Source organism: Macaca fascicularis, chromosome X (assembly GCF_037993035.2).
Source record: "Macaca fascicularis isolate 582-1 chromosome X, T2T-MFA8v1.1".
Taxonomy (NCBI): Eukaryota; Metazoa; Chordata; class Mammalia; order Primates; family Cercopithecidae; genus Macaca; species Macaca fascicularis.
This window is the reverse complement of record NC_088395.1, coordinates 48,343,584-48,360,836: the sequence shown is the minus strand read 5'-3', so window position 1 is coordinate 48,360,836 and position 17,253 is coordinate 48,343,584. Positions and strand designations below refer to the sequence as shown.

Below are 17,253 nucleotides of genomic sequence, written 5' to 3'. Positions count from 1 at the left end.
TCCACCCTGGGTGACAGAGTAAGTTTCTGTCTCAAAAAACAAACAGCATCTCTTGCCTACAGTGATTTGAGCTGTGGTCTGTTCTCCTTGGGTTTCTCTATCAGTCTGATCCCATCTACTCTATCTCCCAAGAATGCCTCAATATTTCTGGTGGACCACTGACACGTTTTCCTATTTTCCTCTACTGTTAAGAATTGACCCTTGAAAACGTTTTCTTCCCAGTGCAATGGAATGTTGAGTGGGGCACGGGATCTACCTGCCGTCTTGCTCCAATCATCTGGTTTTAGATATTTTATGTATTTTTGTCACTATATAAGTGTAATTTTTTTCAATTTGGTTTTCTAAATGGTTATTATTGGTATGTACAAAACCTATCTATTATTGTATATAATATATTGTTACCTCTCTGAATGCGGCGTCCCTGCATTTTGGCACAAGACTTAATCTGTTTTATTCTCCAAAAGAAAACTGACAGGCTGGGTGTGGTGGCTCACAGCTCTAATTCCAGCACTTTGGTAGGCCGTGGTGCATGGACCACCTGAGATCAGGAGTTCAAGACCAGCCTGGCCCAGATGGTGAAACCCCATCTCTACTAAAAATACAAAATAAAAAAAAATAAATGAATAAAATAAAATTAATTAGACAGGCATTGGTGGCGCGGGCCTGTAGTCCCATCTACTAGGGCAGCAGAGGTGGCAGGATTACTTGAACTTGGGAGGCAGAGACTGCAGTGAGTCGAGATTGCGCTGCTGCACTCCAGCCCGGGTGACAGCTTTACCTCTAAATAAAAAAGAAAAAGAAAAAAGGAAAATTCACTTCACAGGCAATAGATAGTGATAAAAGGATAATTTATGGAAGATTTCATAGGGGAGACTGATGGAAAGAAAGGAAGTATATATTTTATGGAGCTGGGCAGTTCACTGCAAAAATCACCAGAACTGCCTTTTTCTCCAAAAATATTACCCATAAGCTATTCTACGACTGTTTTTTTTCTAGTCCTTCCCTCTGTTCCAGATCCCCAAATTGTCCTTTTCCTTATTGGGGTAATTTTCCTCTGCCGGTATCTGGGTCCTTCGCAACACTTAACACTGTCTTCGAGTGTGTGGATTCCCATTACTTTAGCTCAGGTTCCCAAAGAAACAGGCTTTGGGCCATACAGGACACCTCTAGACAGACTATACTGAGAAATTATGCTTGGACCAGTGCATGGGGAGAGGAGAGGAGAGGGAATTTAGGTACCTGGCTCTCACTCCTGGTTCTTTTTCCAATTGGTCAAAATTTACCCCACAGGCACGAACTCCCCCACACTTCTAGACTGCATCACCTTCCCCTTTGGCAGCTGTCTTGGAAGCCAGATCTGGAAGCCAGATCACACAGTTTGGAGTGTAGTGTTTCCTACAATCCAAAAGTGGTCATAGAGGCCAGGTGTGGTGGGTCAAGCCTGTAATCCTAGCACTTTGGGAGGCCAAGGAAGGTGGATCATGAGGTCAGGAGTTCAAGATTAGCCTGGTGAGCATGGTAAAACCCCATCTCTACTAAAAATCCTAATTTAGCCTAGCATGGTGCCCCATGCATGTAATTCTAGCTACTCAGGAGACTGAGGAAGGAGAATCGCTGGACCCTGGGCGGCAGAGGCTGCAATGAGCCGAGATCGCACCACTGCACTCCAGCCTGGGCAGCAGAGGGAGACTTCCTCTCAAAAACAAACAAACAAAGAAAAGTTGCAGCAGAAACCAGAAATTTCAGGTATGTGGCTCACTGGCCTGATTATACAGTAGCAGCCAAGGATGAAAACTAAATACTCCCAGGCAAGTCCTAAGTTCACCAAGTAATTGGAGTACGAATCTGTGCTAGTTAACTGCCCTTATCTGAAAGAAAAATAAAACTCATATCTCTGTGACAAGCAGGTGCTTACAGCTTGGAGCAAGTCACTTAGGCTAAACTCCCCTAGTGACAGGGAGACAATGACATCATCTTCCTCAATGTTCACATTTCAAAGAGATGGCTCCAAGGCCCTCAAGAAAGACCTTCCTGGGGGCCGGGTGAGGAGGCTGAGGCTGGAGGATCACTTGAGGCCTGGAGTTCAAGTTCAAGACATTCCTGGGTTATAGGGTGAACAGAGGCTTACAAATAGAAATTTTCTCAAGGAAATGCTCTAAGGAAAGTGAAAAGGGGAAAGGTCTCTTCTTACCCTTTTGACGACGGGAAAAAAATCAATTTTGTGTTTAGTTACCCTTACAATTTCCCCCTTTTGTTATTCTTTTACAGTAACATTTTAATTTTCTAATTATCTCCACTGCTGTTTATATCTTTCTCTGGGTACTTTATAGCCACCTAGATATCCAACAAGTCCATAGTAAGATGCACAGCAAAGCAATTATCAAGATTATAATAGAGTAATTTTTTTTTTCCGAGACAGAGTTTCATTCTTGTTGCCCAGGCTGGAGTGCAATGGTGTGATCTCGGCTCACTGCAACCTCTGTCTCCTGAGTTCGAGCAATTTCTCCTGCCTCAGCCTCCCAAGTAACTGGGATTACAGGCTTGCACCACCAGGCCCAGCTAATTTTGTATTTTTTGTGGAGATGGGGTTTCACCATGTTAGCTAGGCTGGACTTGAACTCCTCACCCCAGGTGATCCACCCACCTCGGCCTCCCAAAGTGTTAGGATTACAAACATGAGCCACCGTGCCTGGTCTAGAATGAGTTTTTAAATTCAGTATAATACTTACCTTGTCAGGGGGCCGGGTGACCATTCAACACATCATACTGGTTATTTGTGTCAAAGTCAAAATAAATTATAGAGACAAATCCCTAAATCAAATGCTCTATTCAGGAATCACAAAATTGCAATTCAGGACATACACACGGACTAGGGTGGTCTTCAGCATGTACAACGAACAAAGAGATGTTGGAAGTTTTATTAGAAAGAAAAATGTTACATATTGTTTTGAAATGAGGCTCATTGGCCCTGGAGAAGCTGGTTCATCCTCACAATCAGCCTTCACATTCCCTCTTTCGATCAACATCTTTCTTTGAAAACCTCACTGATCAGCCATCTTAAAGTGAGGCTTCATTGTCACTCCATGCCAGGATGGACCTGGGCCGGTTGTCTTTGTCCTACGTCAAGGGAAAGGTAAGGGAGTCGATATCAGGGACATGGGCCACATTTGAGCCACAAAAAGGCCAGAAGGAAAAAAAAAAATTCAGGCAGCTTTGTCTGGAGTTCAGCATCAAGTTTCATTGTGTTAGTACCATCTGTATTAGCAATCATCTTGAAGCACTAGGCCAACATTATCCTGTTGGGAGAACTGGCTTAACAAATATTAGACAGGCAACAAGAACAGAGCTCAGAGATCATAATCCAAAAATAATTAGCAATTGTTTTATTATTTTATTTTGTTTTGTTTTATTTTATTTTATTTTATTTTATTTTATTTTATTTTATTTTATTGCAATGGATTCTTGCTCTATTGCCCAGGATGAAGTACAGTGGCCTGATCCCGACTCACTGCAACCTACATGTCTCTGATTCAAGCAATTCTCCTGCCTCAGCCTCCTGAGTACCTGGGATTACAGGTGCTCACCACCACGCCGAGCTAATTTTTGTATTTTCGGTAGAGACGGGGTTTCACCATGTTGGCCAGGCTGGTCTAGAACTCATGACCACAAGTGATCTGCCCTCCTTGGCATCCCAAAGTGCTGGGATTACAGGCGTGAGCCACCGCACCCAGCTATAATTAGCAATAGTATAATAAATTTAGTTTGTACAATGGTTTTGAACCAAATCTCAAGCCTAAGGGCCACCAGCTAAACAAATCAAAAACCTATGGGGGAATTGAATGAGACCTCTTGTAGTCTTTGAGTAGCATTTTAGGACTGAGTTGAATTAAAGCAGAGTGCCAACTCTATAAAATGGACCACTAGGGGAATCAAAGCATTTGGGGATCAGGTTCTGTCAAGTGAAACGTATAGACATTTAGGGGGTAAGAGTCTCATTATGATGTGAAGACTTATTCTGACGTCTTGGGAAAAGCTGTCTACAGTGTGGAAACATCAACTTCTCATCCTGATTTGTCGTTCAAATGTCTCTGGTTATGGCATTGGACAGTTTGGAGAACTCTTTTTGGGGTCCATACATCAGGCCCGACACTTGTTCCTTAAAATTTATGCACTTTCATAGGACTTGTAAATCAAAAATAAAATCCTAACCCCCGCCACCCCCCAACCATCTGAATTGACTTCTTCCTCAGCCACGGCTCTTTTAAAATTTAACCTGAGAGACTGTTTCAGGTCATGACAGGAAGTGGGGGTCGGACTTGCCTCATTATACCTCTGTCATCAACATCAACACAGACTTTCAGTCTAGTAAGAAACATGTTACAACCTATTCTCTCTGAAGCCTAGTACCAGAAGGCTTTCTCTGCAAATATGAACTTGGGTCAACACAATCCTTTATCTTATCCCAGGCATTCCTTTCTGTTGATCCTAGGGTTTTGTTTTGCTTTTGTTGGAGTTTTGCCTACGTTAGAGTGCAATGGGCAGGATCTCAGCTCACTGCAACCTCTGTCTCCCGGGTTCAAGCAATTCTTGTGCCTCCAATAGCTAGGACCACAGGCGCGGGACACTACGCCCAGCTAATGTTTTGTCCTTTTAGTAGAGAAGGGGTTTTGCCATGTTGCTCAGCTTGGTCTTGAACTTCTGGCCTGGTGATCCGTCTGCCTCGGCCTCCCAAAGTGCTGGGATTCCAGGCATGAGCCAACGCGCCTAGCCTACTAATTAGGTTTCTTTTTGCTTAGGAAAACTGAGCTTTGAAAGGGTTAAGTGTTTAAGTCCATGTTAACTTTCCGTATTGCATGTGAAGTCTGTTGACTATCATTCTGGTTAAATGAGTGACTTATTTCCACAGTGACCCGTGATCCTGTTTTGAACAAGTGTTTTGAGCCTTTTAACATCTTTGACAAACTTCCCCAAAATCCAATTCTTTTTTAATTTATCTATTGCTGTTGAACAGACTAATCATATTCTAATTTAAATCTTTTTAACCTGAAATTGACTTTGAGTTTTACCAGTGAGGCCCCTGGAGAGCCTCAAAGAATGTGTCTCTCATTAGGCTTATTTGATATGTTAGATTATATGAAAAGCAATGTCAAATAAAAAAAACACTAATTGCTATCTACATTTATATAGATATGTTATTGATATTAATGTTCTGAAGATCATATAAATTTTATAGAGTTCTGATGGCCCTGGTGTGACGCTATCAGTCATGATTCTGGTTGTTATCTTAAAATGTTCTATATAATAGAAATAACTGATTTTTTTCTCAGTTGTGGACCTTTCATCAGATCTTAATCATTACTATTCTAAGCTTTATCATCTACAGTGCTGATTCTTCTCTAAAGGCATCCAGAATCAGATTCATAAAAAAAGATTTTAACAAGTACTATTGAATATAGATTTGTAATAACTTTCAGATCAATGAACTAAATAAATTATTTTTCAAAACTCTAATGAAAACTGATGGTTTCATGCAACTGATCATCAAGATCAAGCAGAACAAAATTACGTGAGGCTAAATAACTGATAATGTTTTTTGACCTCTATTTAAAACTTTATTTATTCTTGGGCTTGGCACAGTGGTTCACACCTGTAATCCCAGCATTCTCGGGCTGAGACAGGAGGATCCATTGAGCGCAGGACTTCAAGACAAACCTGGGCAACATAGGAGACCTGGTTTCTAAAAGAAATTAAGGGGAAAAAAAGCTTTGTTTTTTACTTAAATGTTTGGTTTTCCACATTTAATAAAATTTTCTGGTGGGATGTGGTGACTCACTTTGGAAGCTAAGGCAGGAGGATTGCATGAGCCCAGGAGTTCAAGACCAGTCTGGGCAACATGGCAAAAGCCTGTCTCAAAAAAAAAAAAAAAACAAAACAAAAAAAACCAATTAGCTGGGCATGGTGGTGTGCGCCTGTGGTCCCAGCTACTTGGGAGGCCGAGGTGGGAGGATCACTTCAGCCAGGAGGCAGAGGTTGCAGGGAGCCGTGTTTGCACCACTGCACTCTAGCCTGTGCAACAGGGCACAACACTTTCTCAAAAAAATGAAACAAAGAGAAAATTTTCTCTGTTAAACTATCTATAGTTTATAACAATTTGGTAAAGTATACTTTTGTAAACTAAGATGGAAACGTTTGCTTTCTCTTTCTGCTCCATTCTTCCAGAATTCGAAAACTACTTGTAAATATTCTTATGGCAATATGGTTATTTACACAGGTCCAGTAAAAACCTGCTCTTGGTGACTCATTCAACTCCAACATGGCAAAAATCTCCAGCCCTACAGAGAGTCCCTGATTGCTGTTTTCCAGAAATAGACTGGAAAGGATGGTTATAATAGCATGCACTCCAAGACGGAGTTCCCAAACTTCATCAATAGAGAACTGGATGCCTTCACGAAAAACCAGAGGGCCCCAGTCTCCTTGACCACATGATGAAGAAACTGGACCTCGCTAGTGATGGGCAGGTAGATTTCCAAGAATTTCTGCATCTGATGGATGGCATGACTGTGGCTTACCGTGACTCTTTTCTCAAGGCTGCCCATTCCAAGAAGTGGATCTGAGGATCCCTTGAGCCTGGTTTCCAAGCCACCCCCTTTTCTTCCAGCCTCACCATCACCGTCTCCTCACAACCCACACATCCCCTGGGCCCAGCACACCCAGCACCTCATGCAGGCCCTGCCTGCAGGTAGTAATAAGACTATTCCCTCCTGCCTGCAGCTCCCCACTCCCTCTTTCCCCTGCCCCTCCTCCCCCTCCCCTCTCCTGCCTCCCCTGCCCTCCCCTCTCCTCCCCTCCTTTCCTCTCTTCTCTTCTCTCAAGCACACCTACCACCTCATGCAAGCAGTAATAAAACCATAGTTTACTTTTCTCTTTTCTTTCTTTCTTTCTTTCTTTCTTTCTTTCTTTCTTTCTTTCTTTCTTTCTTTCTTTCTTTCTTTCTTTCTTTCTTTCTCTTTCTTTCTTTCTTTCTTTCTCTCTCTCTCTCTCTCTCTTTCTTTCTTTCTTTCTTTCTTTCTTTCTTTCTTTTTCTTTCTCTCTCTCTCTCTCTCTCTCTCTCTCTCTCTCTCTCTCTCTCTTTCAGAGATGGAGGTCTAGTTATGTTGCCCAGGCTGATCTTGCACTCCTGGTCTCAAGTGCTCTCCCAACCTTCTGGGATTATAGGTGTGAGTCATTGCACCGGCCCACTTTTTTTTAAACACGAAAAAAAAAAAAAATCTGCTCTCTCTTTATAGTCGGATACAATTAAAAACATTGGTTATAGGGCCGAGCACGGTGGCTCACACCTATAATCCCAGCACTTTGGGAGGCTGAGGCGCATGGATCATCTGTGGTCAGGAGTCTGAGACCAGCCTGGCCAACGTGATGAAACCACATCTCTACTAAAAATACAAAAATACGTAGCACTGAGTGGCGGCACACATTTGTAATCCTGGCTACTCAGGAGGCTGAGGCAGGAGAATTGCTTGAACCCAGGAGGTGGAGGCTGCAGTGAGCTGAGATCTCACCACTGCATACCAGCCTGGGTGACAGAGTAAGACCCTGTCTCAAAAAGAAAAAAAAAATTGGTTATATTACCAAGGCTTTCATCAAAATGCATGGAATGCTTGACTTCAAGTGCTTTTAGCTTTACAGTGGGTAAATAAAAACGGTCACTTTCTGGCGGCCCAGGAACCTTAAGAATGTAGGTGAAATCTAAAGTCGGCCTTGGTTTCACTTTCTATCCTCAAGAGGTTTTTAAATCTGAGATTCCCAAGTGATCAATATATAGAGAAAAATTATGTTGCTGAAGAAAAGCTCTAATAGACTAGGTATGAGATTGTAGCTCTGTGCATTGTTTGAGTTCTTGTTTTAGCTGTTGTTGTTGTTTTGTTTTGTTGTTGTTTGTTTGTTTGAGACAGAGTCTCGCTCTGTCACCAGGCAGGAGTGCAGTGTCGAGATCTTGGCTCACTGCAACCTCCGCCTCCCGCGTTCAAGCAATTCTCCTGCCTCAGCCGTCCGAGTAGCTGGGACTACAGACTCATGCCACCATGTCCAGCTAATTTTTGTGTTTTTTGTAGAGATGGTGTTTCACCATGTTGGACAAGATGGTCTCGATCTCTTGACCTCATGATCCACCTGCCTCAGCCACCCAAAATGGTGGGATAACAGGCGTGAGCCACTGCGCCCAGCCAAGTTCTTGTTATCTACCTATAGACTAGACTAGATCCAACTTTTTCCCATAAAATTACTAAAAACAGAAACTGCTCTGTTCCTGATGTCTCCTGATGAAAAAAGTCAAACTCTGGAAAACATTTGAAGAGATTTATTCTGAGCCAAATAGGAGTGACCAGGACTGATGACACGGCCTCAGGAGGTCCTGAGTTGCCCAAGGTGGTTGGGGTGCAGCTTGGTTTTATAGATTTTATGGAGACTCAGTCAAATACATTTAAGTAATACTTTGGTTTGGTCCAGAAAGGCAGGACAACTCGAAGCAGGGGCTTCCAGTTATAGGCAGATATAAAAATTTTGTGGTTGACAATTGGTTGGGTTTATCTAAAAACCAAGGATGGGCTGGGCATTGTGGCTCACGCCTGTAATCCCAGCACTTTGGGAGGCTGAAGGTGGTGAATCACCTGAGGTCAGGAGTTCGAGACCAGCCTGGCCAACATGGTGAAACCCTGTCTCTACTAAAGACACACACACAAAAATAGCTGGGTGTGGTGGCGGGCACCTGTAATTGCAGCTACTTGGGAGGCTGAGACAGGAGAATTCCTTGAATCTGGAAAACAGAGGTTACAGTGAGCTGAGAACGCGCCATTGCATTAAACAGATCCAGACTCTGCCTCAAAACAAAAACAAACAAACAAAAATGCCCTGGATCAACAGAAAGGAATGTCTGGGTTAAGACAGAGGATTGTGGTGACCCAAGTTCTTATTTGCAGAGGAAGCCTTCAGGGTGTAGGCTTCAGAGAGACTAAGTCATAACATGTTTCTTATGAGATTTAAGTCTGTGTTAATGTTGATGCCAGAGTGGTATAATGAGGCATGTCTGACCCACACATCCTGTCATGGCCTAAAACAGTCTCTCAGGTTAATTTTAAAAGAGCCCTGGCTGAAGAGGAAGTCCATTCAGATGGTTAAGGGGAGGAGAGGTGCTTGGGATGCTATTTTTGGTTTACAAATACAATAAGATAAAACTGCATTTTTTTTTTTTTTTTGATACATAGTCTCACTCTGTCGCCAAGGTTGGAGTGCAGTGGCAAGATCTCAGCTCACTTCAACCTCCGCTTCCCGGGTTCAAGTGATTCTCCTGCCTCAACCTCAAGAGTAGCTGGGACTACAGGCATGTGACACCATCCCCAGCTAATTTGTGGCATTTTAGTAGAAGTGGGATTTCACTGTGTTACCCAGGATGGTCCCGATCTCCTGACCTCGTGATCTGCCAGCCTCGGCCTCCCAAAATGCTGGGATTACAGGCACTTGACAGAACCTAACTCACAAATACTTTGATTCATCTAGTGGTCTCTTTTATAGAGTTGGCACTCTGCTTTAATTCAACACAGTCCTAAAATGCTACTCAAAGACAGCAAGAGGTCTCATTCAATTCCCCCATAGTGTTTTGACTTCTCTTGGGATCTTGGTTCAAAGCCATTGTACAAACTAAATTTATTATACTATTGCTAATTATAGCTGGGTGCAGTAGCTCACGCCTGTAATCCCAGCACTTTGGGATGCCAAGGCAGGTGAGTCACTTGAGGTCAGGAGTGTAAGACCAGCCTGGCCAACATGGTGAAACCCCATCTCCACTGAAAATACAAAAATTAGCTCGGCGTGGTGGTGGGCACCTGTAATCCCAGCTACTCCAGAGGCGGAGGCAGGAGATTCTCTTGAACCCAGGAGGTGGAGGTTGCAGTGAACCGGGATCACGCCACTGCACTTCATCCTGGGCAACAGAGCAAGAATCCATCACAATAAAATAAAACAAAATAAAATAAAATAAAACGATGGCTAATTATTTTTGGATTATGAGCTCTGAGCTCTGTTCTTGTTGCCTGTCTAATATTTGTTCAGCCAGTTCTCCCAACAGGATAATGTTGACATAGTGCTTTAGGATGAATGCTAATATAGATGGGACTAACACGATGGAACTTGATGCTGAACTCCAGACAAACATGCCTGAATTTTTTTTTTCCTTCTGGCCTCTTTGTGGCTCAAATGTGGCCCATGTCCCTGACATTGATTCCCTTACCTTTCCCTTGACATGGGACCAAGACAACCGGCCCAGGTCCATCCTGGCATGGAGTGACAATGAAGCCTCACTTTAAGATGGCTGATCAGTGAGGTTTTCAAAGAAAGATGTTGATCGAAAGAGGGAATGTGAAAGCTGATTGTGAGAATGAACCAGCTTCTCCAGGGCCAATGAGCCTCATTTCAAAACAATATGTAACATTTTTCCTTCTAATAAAACTTCCAACTTCTCTTTGTTTGTGGCACATACTGAAGAACACCCTAGTCCGTGTGTATGCCCTGAATTGCAATTTTGTGATTCCCGAATAGAGCATTTGATTTAGGGATTTGTCTCTATAATTTATTTTGACTTTGACACAATCAACCAGTATGATGTGTTTAAAGGTTGCCCCGCCCCCTGACAAGGTGAGTATTACACTGAATTTAAAAATTCATTCTAGACTGGGCATGGTGGCTCATGTCTGTAATCCTAACACTTTGGGAGGCCGAGGTGGGTGGACCACCTGGGGTGAGGAGTTAAGTCCAGCCTGGCTAACATGGTGAAACCCCATCTCTACAAAAACTACAAAATTAGTTGGGCCTCGTGGTGGATGCCTGTAATCCTAGCTACTTGGGAGGCTGAGGAAGGAAAATCGCTTGAACTCAGGAGACAGAGGTTGCAGTGAGCCGAGATCACACCATTGCACTCCAGCCTGGGCAACAAGAGAGAAACTCTGTCCCGAAAAAAAAAATTATCCTATTATAATCTTGATAATTGCTTTGCTGCGCATCTTACTATGGACTTGTTGGATATCTAGGTGGCTATAAAGTACCCAGAGAAAGATATAAACAGCAGTGGAGATAATTAGAAAATTAAAATGTTACTGTAAAAGAATAACAAAAAGGGGAAATTGTAGGGTAACTACACATAAAATTGAGATTTTCCTGTGGCCAAAAGGGAAGAAGAGACCTTTCCCCATTTCCCTTTCCCTAGAGCATTTCCTTCAGAAAATTTGTATTTGTAAATTCTTCCTCTGATCTGTAAGCCTCTGGTCACCCTAGAACCCAGGAATGTCTTGAACTTGAACTCCAGGCCGCAAGTGATCCTCCAGCCTCAGCCTCCCAAAATGTTGGGATTACAGGCGTGAGCCACCACACCCGTCCCCTAGGAATGTCTTTTTTGAGGGCCTTGGAACCATCTCTTTGAAATGTGAATGTCGAGGAAGATGATGTCCCTGTCTCCCTGTCACCAGGGGAGTTTAGCCTAGGTGACTTGCTCCAACCTGTAAGACTTGCTTATCATTGAGATATGAATTTTATTTTTCCTTCAGATAAGGGCAATTAACTAGCACAGATGGGTACTCCAATTACTTGGTGAACTTAGGACTTGCCTGGGAGTATTTAGTTTTCACCCTTGCCTGCTGCTGTACAATCAGGCCAATTAGCTACATGCCTGGACTTTCTGGTTTTGGCTACCACTCTTTTGATAGCTTGTTTTGCTTTGTTTCGTTTTGTTTTTCAGATGGAGTCTTGCTCTGTTGCCCAGGCTGAAGTGCGGTGGTGGAATCTCAGCTCACTGCAACCTCTGCCTTCCAGGGCCAAGCGATTCTCCTGCCTCAGCTTCCCGAGTAGCTGAGATTACAAGAACGTGCCACTGTGCTGGGCTAATTTTTGTATTTTTAGTAGAGATGGGGTTTCACCATGCTCACCAGGCTAGTCTCGAACTCCTGACCTCATGATCTTCCTGCCTTGGCCTCCAAAAGTGATGGGATTACAGGCATGAGCCACCACACCTGGCCTCTGCTACCACTTTTGGATTGTATGAAACACTACACTTCAAAGTGTGGGATCCGGCTTTCCAGACAGCTGCCAAAGGGGCAGATGATGCAATCTAGAAGTGTGGGGGAGCTTGTGCCTGTGGGGTAAATTTTGACCAATAATAAAAAAAAAAAAGCCATGAGTGAGAGCCAGGTATGTAAATTCCCTCTCCTCTCCTCTCCCCATGCACCGTTCCAAGCATGGTTTCTCAGTATAGTCTGTCTAGAGGTGTCCTGTGTGGCCCATAGCCTGTTTCCTTGGGAACCTGAGCTAAAACAATGGGAATTCACACACTTGAAGACAGTGTTAAGTGTTGTGGCGGACCCAGATCTGGGCAGAGGAAAATTATCCCAGTAAGGAAAAGGACAATTTGAGGAATTGGAATAGAGAAAAGGACTAGAAGAACCAGTAGTAGAATAGCTTATGGGTAGTACTTTTGGAGAAAAAGGCAGTTCTGGTGATTTTTGCAGTGACCTACTCAGCTCTGTAAAATGTATACTTCCTTTATTTCCATCAGTCTCCCCTATGAAATCTTCCATAAATTATCCTTTTATTACTATCCACTGCCTGTGCAGTGAATTTTCTTTTTTTCTTTTTCTTTTTATTTAGAGATAGAATTTCTGTCCACCAGACTGAAATGCAATGGTGCCACTTTGGCTCACTGCAATCTCCACCTCCCGAGTTCAAGTGATCCTGCCGCCTCTGCTGCCCTAGTAGCTGGGACCACAGGCATGCACCACCAATGCCTGGCTAATTTTTTTTTTTTTTGTATTTTTATTAGAGATGGGGTTTCACCATCTTGGCCAGGCTGGTCTCAAAATCCTGACCTCAGGTGATCCACATGCCTCGGCCTCCGTAAATGCTGAGATTACAGGTGTGAGCCACCACACCCAGCCTGTCAGTTTTATTTTGAAGAATAAAACAGATTGAGTCTTGTGCCAAAATTCAGGGGAAGCTGCACCCAGACAGGTAGCAAAATATTATATACATAAAATAATAGATAGGGCTTCTACATACCAATCTTATCCATTTAGAAACCAAATTGAGAAAAATTACACTCATATTGTGACAAAAATACATACAATATCTAAAACAGATGATTGGAGTAAGATAGCAGATAGATCCTGTGCCCCACTCAACATTCCATCGAACTGGGAAGAAAATGTTTTCAAGGGTCAATTCTTAACAGTAGAGGAAAATAAGAAAACATGTCAGTGGTCCACCAGATATATGGAGGCATTCTTGGGAGATAGAGTAGGTGGGATCAGACTGATAGAGAAAGCCAAGGAGACAAGACCATAGCTTAAATCAATGTAGGCAAGAGATGCTGTTTGTTTTTTGAGACAGAGACTTACTCTGTCGCCCAGGCTGGAGTGCAGTGGCATGATCTCGGCTCACTGCATGCTCTGTCTCCCGGGTTCAAGTGATTCTCCTGCCTCAGCCCCTGCAGTAACTGAAATTCACAGGTGCCCACCACCACGGCCGGCTAATTTTTGTATTTTTAGTAGAGACAGGAGTTTTGCAATGTAGGCCAGGCTGGTCTCGAATTCCTGACCTCAAGTGATCTGCCTTCCTTGGCCTCCCAAAGTGCTGGGATTACAGCGTGAGTCACTGCGTCCGGCCAGGAGATGTTCTTTGTAACAAAGCTTCTGAAAACTCCAAACCCAGAATCAGAAAAACATGGAGTGAGAAAGGGCCTTAGGATAGTCATCAGGTAGGTTAATTTAAAAGTTCATTTGAAACATCTGAATCAGCCAGATTCCCCTCCAACACCACACTCAGATTGGCTGGCAGTAGCCACTTTTGCCTCTAAGATGATACTCTGATAATTGTACATTAAAGAAAGTGAAGGCCTGGTGGGGTGGCTTATACTTGTCATCCCAGCACTTTGGGAGGCTGAGGCAGGAGGATTGCCTGAAGCCAGTACATAGAGACCAGCCTGGGCAACATAGTGGGATCCTGTCTCTATAGAAAATACAAAAACTAGCTGGGTGTGGTGGTGTGTGCCTGTAGTCCCAGCTAGTTCGGAAGCTGAACTGGGAGAATCTGTTGAGCCTGGGAGATCGAAGCTGCAGTGTGCTGAAACTGCAGAACTGTGCTCCAGCCTGGGAGACAGAGTGTGATCTTGTCTCAAAATAAACAAACAAACAAACAAACAAAAACACAAAAAAACAAAAAAGTAATGCATCACTGGGTGCGTTGGCTCACGCCTGTAATCCCAACACTGGGATGCTGAGGCCAGCAGATCGTGAGGTCAGGAGATCATCCTGGCTGACACAGTGAAACCCCGTTTCTACTAAAAATACAAAAAATTAGCTGGGCATGGTGGCAGGCGCCTGTATTCCCAGCGATTCAGGAGGCTGAGGCAGGAGAATCGCTTGAACTTGGTAGGAAGAGGTTGCAGTGAGCCGAGATATCGCCACTGCACTCCAGCCTGGGTGACAGAGCAAGACTCTGTCTCAAAGGTAATGTATCAGGACTTGTGTATCTTCAGCCCTTCACAGAAATAATGAAGGAGAGAAACACATTTGTGGAGAGGGGACCACATTCACTCTTTATCTGTCCATGACAGACAGATAGTAGGGAGCTTTATATACCCAAGGAACCTACGGAAAAATGTTCCCTGTCATGACTCACAATCTTCCGACCACCCTTCCTTGCACCTGTCTTGTGGGCTGGGGGACCCAGCTTATGGATCCCATCTTCCCGGGGAGAAAGAAAAATCAAATCCTTCAGTATCTCTTTCAGGGTATCCTCTCTGCTATTTGCATGGAGGATAAGGCTCTCGATATTTAGTAGCCGAATGTTACATTTGTGTAACACAGAAACATGTTGGGATAAAATAGAATTTGTTTCCTCTGAGACACAGGTAGAGGTACATCCACACTGACCTGGGTGGCAGCCACCTCTTCCTGCAGTGCCAGGCAGGGCATGCTCACAGATCTGGGGAACCTCTGCTGCTCCTGGAGCCCCACAACCTCCTTCCTGGCACCCTGTCCCTCTGGTGGCTGTGACAGCTCACACTTTGCCTTGGATCTCCCCTGCTTCTTTGCCTGCCCTTCTTCTGCCCACCCTGCATATCTCTGTCTCCCACTGTCCCCACTATGACCACGATTGCCTCTCCCTCCCTGCACTCTCCCTCTCTGAGGACTCGTTGTCTTGGGTAAATTAACCCACAGCCTCTACCTTGCGATTAGGGACAGAACCCTGGGCTTGTTCAATTCTCCCTCCCTCCGTCACACACACTTGTCCTCCTTCATGTTTCTAGAGTCAGTGAGCTCCAAACTCAGCCCCTCCTGCACCTGCCAGCTGTGGGACCTGTGACAAGACACCTACCATCTGTCTGGGACTCCGTTTCTCATCTGTCGTATAGGCATAATGATGATAGTGTCCTCCTTCAAAGGCTGGGGAGAACCAGAAGGCCAAGGTGATGGGCTATGGACTGCCAAAACAGCTCTAATCCTACCTCCACCTGGGTCTGATGTTTCAAGTCCGCTGTGTGTAAATGGAACCTTAATGCCTCCATTCACACACAATGGTTTGTTCAAAAATGGACTCCCCTCTGCCCTTCCCTTCCCCACAACTGTTTCCCCTCTGCACCGTGCAGTGGTACCTGTGAGAAAGAACTGTCCCATTCCCAAACCATCGTCCCCACTCCAGCCTCCAGGCCCTTGGTTGGTGAGACCCTTGATGGGCAGTCTCATGCTTCTGTCCAGGGGAATTTCCCACCGTTGCTCCCCTGCATGGAGACTAAGTGGACTCTTCTATTCCCTGCCCATTACAGGGTCTACCGTGCAAATATCTTCCTCATTCCTCCACATTCCCCAGATGATGATTTCATCTGTGTCTCCTCCCACATACTCCCAAATGGGCCGTCCCAGGCTTTGAACCCAAAAATCGTTCAGAGCGCAAAGGCCAAGATGCCCAATCATCTGCTGCAGAATCCTGCTCCAGGACTGAAGTGTATAGTCTCTATCAAAATAAAAACTAGAGGCCAGGCGCGGTGGCTCACGCCTGAATTCTAGCACTTTAGGAGGCCAAGGTGGGAGGATTGCTTGAGCCCAGGAGTTCAAGGGGGCATTGAGCTATGATCATGCCACTGCACTCCAGCCTAGAGAGAGCAAGACCCCATCCCTAGAAAAAACAAACAAACCAGCCAACAACTGGAAACATCCTCCTCTAGAATGGTGGTCAGGAACATCTGTCTGCCTTGTTCCCTGATGTCTCTCCAACACCTAGAACAGCGCTCAGCACGAGTAAGTACTCATTAGGGTTTTGTTGAATAAATGACTCCTTTGATGCAGCAATTCCACTTCTAAGAATCTTTTCTAAAGAAATATTCACACACGTGCATAGAGCTGTGTGCACAGTAATGAGAGGAGCAAACAACTGGGGAACGTTTGCAAATGTTTATTAACTGTCAGCGACTGATACAGGAAAATCGGATGAGGGAAGTACATGATGAACAGGAAACACAGTGAGGGGGGCTTGACCGGGATGCATGGCAATGGGAAAAGCAGATGGGAGATGCTTTCACTGGTACTTGGTGTGTGTGTGTGTGTGTGTGTGTGTGTGTGTGTGTGTGTGTGCGCGTGTGTGTGATGTGTAAATGCAGAGGAAAAAATCTGAAATTAAACACTCAGAACTGCCCTCAGTAGTCATATCTGGGGAGAAAGGAGGGTAGTGCTGTTCTATGCAGAGAATACCTGACAATACTTGCTTTCTGAGATAGGTGCATAGATACACAAACCGAAATATGCATTTAATATGTCTTGCTCAGCAATGAAAACGCTAGTATCTAACAGAATGGCACACTGTAAGAAAATACAATGGAAATGCTAACATCGAAGTCTTGGAACACTAAGAAAAATGACACTCAATTTTTCACTGTTGTGAACACTTGCTTTCACTTGCTATACAGCTGATGACAAGGGGTCCGCCGCCATGCCCATGTTCGTGAAAGGTCACCACGTTCTGCTTCTCATCACGGGCATGTGTCATATCCCCGAGGCTAAGGCGAGAAGAGAGAAGGAAGGTAAGTGACAGTGAGTTCCCAATTCCCAATAACTCAATCTCAACTTCTCCTGACCTGTAGAACCTGCACACTCTGATTCTGCCCTACCTCGGGACCTGCACACACCTTCCACGGTTCCTCGAAGAGAACCATCCGCTCAT

General features: G+C 44.3%; 1 pseudogene; it reads left to right on the top strand.

The window, feature by feature from the left end:
* Positions 1-6,313: 6,313 nt before the first annotated feature.
* LOC123571060 (protein S100-A11 pseudogene) lies at positions 6,314-6,614 on the top strand (annotated as a pseudogene).
* The last annotated feature ends 10,639 nt before the right edge of the window (positions 6,615-17,253 follow it).